Source organism: Mustela nigripes, chromosome 5 (assembly GCF_022355385.1).
Source record: "Mustela nigripes isolate SB6536 chromosome 5, MUSNIG.SB6536, whole genome shotgun sequence".
Classification (NCBI taxonomy): Eukaryota; Metazoa; Chordata; class Mammalia; order Carnivora; family Mustelidae; genus Mustela; species Mustela nigripes.
The window spans coordinates 134,560,168-134,566,167 of record NC_081561.1 but is presented as its reverse complement, the minus strand read 5'-3'; the positions used below and the strand labels follow the sequence as shown (position 1 = coordinate 134,566,167).

At 46.1% G+C, this 6,000-nt stretch overlaps 1 protein-coding gene across 1 annotated transcript in view; it reads right to left on the bottom strand.

Moving 5' to 3' along the window:
* Positions 1-3,637: 3,637 nt before the first annotated feature.
* MTHFD1L (methylenetetrahydrofolate dehydrogenase (NADP+ dependent) 1 like) overlaps positions 3,638-6,000 on the bottom strand; it is a 183,177-nt gene continuing 180,814 nt past the window's right edge. Inside the window, exon 28 of the mRNA XM_059401260.1 lies at positions 3,638-4,004. The gene's annotated coding sequence lies outside the window, so the exon portion shown is untranslated. The remainder of the gene's footprint in view (positions 4,005-6,000) is intronic.

The window sequence follows — 6,000 nt, the reverse complement described above, 5'->3', positions numbered from 1 at the left end:
AGGGAAAGGGTATGTACGTTGATTTCCTTTTCCCACATGGACACAGGACTCTGGACTTTCCAGAGTTTCTTTTTTATCTTCTGAGTTAGGCTTCTTTTCTATTGCCTGCCTGCGCTACTCCAGAATCAAAATCTTAAGATTCAGAGCAGGGCTCCTGCTGGAGGGAGCAGGGACCCTCGGGAATGACCGGGGGCACAAGTGCGGACATGCCAACATCTGAGAGCGGCGCAAAGCTGCCACAGAAGCAGGATTTAGGCTGCTAGAATTCCATTAGAACCTTTTTTGAGCCTGGGATCCCATTCCCAGTGTGGTGAAATCCGTGCACCACTCCATGGAATGATGTTTTTAAATGCCATGTATGAGTTTAAAGCAAGCCAATGTGAAGGTACCATGTGATTATGAAAATACTGTAAGGTAATCACATTGGATGGTAGAGATGTATGTGTGTGTGGTAACGAGGTAGTGGCTGGTGTAATGGCTGTTGTGTTGAGGTCGTGACGAGCATCAGTGCTACTCTGAATCTCGGCAGACAGTGGAATGTCATATTAAAAATACCAGACACAAATACTGTTTTACTGCTGTGGTCTGTTGCCAGCATTCAACAGCAACTGGACGCCACCGCTACATTACAGTTAGAGGTTAGTAAAAACAAAGATGGCGCCTTTCCCCCCTTCAAGTTCAAGGACTTCGGAATTCTAGTCTGTTCTCCCTTGTCTGAAGTGTAGCTATAGAAGACCTTTTTTTTTTTTTTTTTTTTAAAGATTTTATTTATTTGTTTGACAGAGACCACAAGTAGGCAGAGAGGCAGTCAGAACGAGGAGGAAGCAAGCTCCCTGCTGAGCAGAGAGCCTGATGTGGGGCTCGATCCCAGGACCCTGGGATCTGACCTGAGCCGAAGGCAGAGGCTTTAACCCACTGAGCCACCCAGGTGCCCCTATAGAAGAGCTTTTTGGGGAGGGGGCTGATCAGTCTGTCTAACAGAGTTCAAGGAACCACACAGTTTACTAACCAACTAGTCTACCACAGTAGTTCACTTCTTCAATGGCTATTTTTTATAGGTTCTTAACAAATGGTACAAAAAAGCACTTATTATCAGTTAACTTGTAGCCCCATGCATGCACACATTTATAGAAAAGCAATGGATGAATATGGGTCTGCAGATTTTTCTGGAATAAATAAGGTAAGTTTCAATATACCCTTTTATTGGAATGTGTAAATTATAAAAAAACAAACACACCTGGGTAATGTCAGACCTGAGGATTCTTTTTAAATATCTCATGTGAAGAATACTCATATACTGTTCTAAGGGGGTCCGCACACTCTAGTTAAAACAGACAACCCCGGAAATAGAAGAATAAAAAGAACAGCGACAATGGGTTGGCTAAGTGCCTGGGGGCTACTCTCCTGAGCCAGCCGTGGTCTCTCCCTTTTATCACTGAGTCCCGGGGGTGTGTTCCCCTGGGAGCTCCCACAGGCTTCTTCTGGTCTGGGTCTTAATCTCTGCAAGAGTGGCTGCTACAGGAACTCGAGTAGGGAGGAAGGCAGCCTACTTGTCGGGGTTGGGGGGGTGGTTCACCAGGGTCCCACTGCCATTTTGGGGCGGTCCGTGGCTTCTCACATCTCAATTGTAGAGGCAGAGAGAGATCAGATCTTTCCCAAGAAATCTTCTTGGGAAGAGTTCTCACTTAAAACGACCGTGTCAAAGGTGGTACGGTTTCTTTTCCTTAGGCCTTGGCCTCAGAAGACAACGGTAGATAAATGAGCTCTTCCCTGTAAAGAAGGCCTCAGGTCATTGAGTTGACAAGCCTGTTAATGAACCTGCCGAAGACCTTTCTTATCAGCGAAGGCTCCTCCTCCCTGGGCAGGAGCGTATTATAGCAGATTAGTAAGTAGTAGAAAACGAAGCCATCAGAGCATGCCGGCCACACAATGGGAAAATAGTTTGGGGGGCCCAGCAACACCTGGGCACGGTTATGCGGCCATTCATCACGAGCGCTTGAAAAGCTCTCCCACATTTGTGTTTGGGTTGCTTTTATTTTTTTCTTTTTGGTGAACTGGCCAACTGCCTGGTGAAAGGAGATAAGGGAAGAAGTCTCTGGTCTAAAGCCCTTGGAAGGTAGATTTCTAGGGTGCCTGGGTGGCTCAGTCGGTTAAGCGACTGCCTTTGGCTCAGGTCATGTTCCTGGAGTCCCAGGATCGAGTCCCGCCTTGGGCTCCTGGCCCCATGGGGAGTCTGCCTCTCTCTCTGACCTCCTCTCTCATGCTCTCTCTCTCAAATGGGTAAATAAAATCTTAAAAAAAAAAAAAATTTCTTAAAAACACTTTGAAAAACAGAAAATGAAACTGAATAGCAGAGGAAAATTATGAAGAGTCGAATAACAGAAGGCAACTGCTTAAAAAATGAACTTGAAAATGAACTCCTGAGCAAGACTGCTTCCTGAAGGCATCACATAGAGAACAAGTTTATTGTGGACCCTCCAAACCTTCAAAGTGTTAGGTAGTTGATGCTATGTTTGGAGAGGGGGACTCCCAGATTGCGGACGGGGAGGAGGAGCACCACACACACTCTTCAGGACCACCAGGCTAAATCGTTCTTGAGACACAGTCTTGGTGTGGGGAGGCTTTTTTGTTATTTTTAAAAATTTATTGCTTAGTTTTTAAGATTTTATTTATTTATTTATTTGAGAGAGAGAGAGAGAGTGAGACAGTATAAGTAGGGGGAGTACTGGAGGGAGAGGGAGAAGCAGACTTCCCGCTGAGCAGGGAGCCCGATGTGGGGGTCGATCCCAAGATCGTGAGATCATGACCTGAGCCGAAGGCAGACACTTAACTGAGTCACCCAGGCACCCCGGGGCTTTCTAGTTATTAAGCTATGTTTTGGAACACATTGAATTGTGCATAAAGACACATTATGGGCAGAGCAACTGCAGAGCAGGGTCACTGAAGGGGGCAGCGCAAGAGGATGCAGGAAAGAGCCGACGTCAAGGTCTCCTGCAGGATGTGCCTGCAGGACCTTTAGGATATTTATGGTGACTACTTTCCTTACACTGCTGAGAGGACAATCCCTTCTTGTTTGCTCCTGAATCCTTGGTTTTGTCTTAACGTTGATATAATTTTATGTTATTGTAGGAAGACATGGAATCAAAAAAAGGTCAGCAACTCCCGGGAAGAGGGTCCAAGCCATAGAACATTCTTTCCTACTAAGGAAGGGTTGGACCAATGGACAAACACTTGCCAAACACCTGACCTTTAAGAGTCTCCTTCCTTTGCCTATGGGCCTTGGGGGAGCTTAATGGCCACTGAGATTCATTCACTGGGGGAAGAAATGCATCAACCCATTAGTTTTTAGGTAAGTGATGCCAAGTTTACTGGCGCTGAAAACAGTTCTAGATATAAAATGCACTTTGTTTTCCAGGGTATTACCACTCTCCGGCAGTCAGAAGATTTCACAACGGGCCAGATATTTCTGTGTGTGAGCGAGTGTGTGCCTGAGCGTGTGTGTGATTTCTTTCTTGTTCGGTTTCCAAAGCCCTGGCTATATTCACAGTCTTCCAGAAGATCGGTGTCAGGTCACAACCCCAGTGTGAACCCTTACCTCTAGAGAGCAGAGTTTTATCTGGCATGGAAAACTCACTGGTGGGTTTTCTAGACATATGTTTATTTGCAGTTCAAAGACAAAATAGAAAACTCCAGAGTGGAAAATGCTACCTTTTAGTTCACACTCTTTTAATCCCTCTGTCCCCATAAAATAAACTTTCTGAAGTGTAAGCAGTGGGAAATAATGTAAACTCTGCAGAAACGGAAAATAAATTAGTTTCTTTCAAACTCGGTGGAGGTCCTTTTACCGGACAGCGAGCTTGGTTGCACACAGAATTTGGTCTTGAACAAAGAATAAATCTTTGGCCTATTTCCCCATTGCTCCCGCGTTGCGTAAGAGGCGTATTTCAAATTCACTTTCTTCTCCAGTGGCAGCAAAAAGGCAAAGAGTAGTCTGTTTTGTGAGCCTGGAAGACAAAAACATGTTTCCGGGGGTTTAAGAACAGCTTTTTACCCTGTGGTGTTAAACTGTTACTAGGGCTCTAAAAAGCTGGAAACTGAAAGAAAATTCGACAGCCAATAAGGGATTCTCTTCACAAGACAAGGCCGGGATCCCTGTCTGGAGTCTTTTTACTTAAGAGCCGCGGAGAAGCCCAGGGTGTGCGACCGAGACCACGCACACCGCAGGCAGCGAGCCGAGCCCTGAGAAGATCAGGCAGAAATTCCAAAATTCTAAATTTGGGCTCTACAGTCTCTAGGATCCTGCTGAGTGAGAACGCTCGGGATTTTAGAGATTTTAGATTAGGAATCCTGTCGCCTTGGATTTCGGTTTCTCTTATGGTTGCCACAGAAAGCGAGGTCGGAAAAATGCATTTAGGGCACAAATGGAAGGGAGAAGGTCTGGACCTTCAAAAACACCTTACTGATGTTGAAGGTTTCTTGTTTCCTCTCAAAGAATCTTAAAACTCCGATGCGGCCGGAACCTGCCATCTGCTTGAAGGAAAAATGGTCTAACTACATTTTACAAAGAATAAACACACACCCGAGTTCCAGAAAACACATGGTCACCACGGCAGCAGGGACTGAAAAGGCGGGTGTTGGGCCTTTACTCTGAATGTACGCATGGAGGAGTGGATCTGTGGGGCCAGGAGTTCACGCTGGGCGGGAGAACAGCGCGTCGGCCTCCCACCGACGCGGGAAGGCTCTGGAGCCGGAAAGGATGCTGGCTTAGCTTCAGAACTCAAGACAGTGACGAAGACAGGACACCGGGAACTCGGGATACTTCCCGAGCATCTGATTCAAGTCAGGGAGGTACACAGAAAACAGACGCCCGGCAAGCATAATCATCATTAACAAAAAAATATTTTTTGCGGTGAGGCAGGGAGGTGTTTGCCTGGTGTGCACGGCCCCTCCTTCCTTCCCCCCTTAGAGAGGTGGCTGGTCTCATTCAGTGGCTCTGATTCTCCCTGACCTGAGGCTCCGCGAGGCCTGTGCTTCGTGGACTGGAAATAACCCAGGGAAGGCGAGTCTGGGAGGACCTTCCACACCTGTATGTGCTAAAGACCAGCTGATTAGCCGCGTGACCTTAGTATCCAGTGGTTTAGTGTTTAAAGGGGCCTAGAGTATGTGGTTCCAGGTCTTAAGAAAAGGCAGACTGTTGGCGGAAGTACAAAATGTCTGAATACAGATTTTACGAATTGGAAAAGCAATCGCTATGGTGAGAATTTAAAAAGGAATCGGCTGTTCATTGTTACCCAGTTATTCAGGGAAAAAAACAATTTCAGAATTTTACGAAGACAGAACATATGAAACATTCTATCTTGGTATGGGACTGATAAGAAACCAAAGCATTTCCAAACAAGTTTCTTCTTCTTTTTTGGGGGGGGTGGGGTGGGGGAGGGGGTGAGTGAGCGAGAGAGAGTGTGCGAGTGGGCGGAGGGAGAGAGGGAGAGAGAATGTTAACCAGGCTCCACACTCAGCGTGAGGCCCAACTCGGGGCTCGATCTCACCACCCTGAGATCATCACCTGAGCCCAAATCTGGTCGGACGCTTAACTGATTGAACCACCCAGGCATCTCCAAAAAAGTTTCTTTAAAAGGGAGTTAAGAACTTCCCACCTATTAAGCTTCAAAATATTCCATTTTAGTTCGACAGATGTCAGTGAGATGGTAAAGATGGCATCGCTGAAACCGTCTTCACCATCTTTTATTTAAGTGGCCTGGGCTTCCAACTGTGTACTCCAAGGATGGCCCGGGACGACACACTCACTAACCTCTTTCTTGGAGCATAATCATGATCAGTGGTTTTTGAGTGGTTCCTTGAAAAGATAGTCTCTGTGAGCCCTGACTGCTGTTTGTAAGTGACATATCACTGAATCCGACTCCAGAAACGTACATTGCATTGTATGTCCCCTAAATAAAAGTTGAATTAAAAAAAAAAAAAAAAAAAAAAGGACCCAAAGCA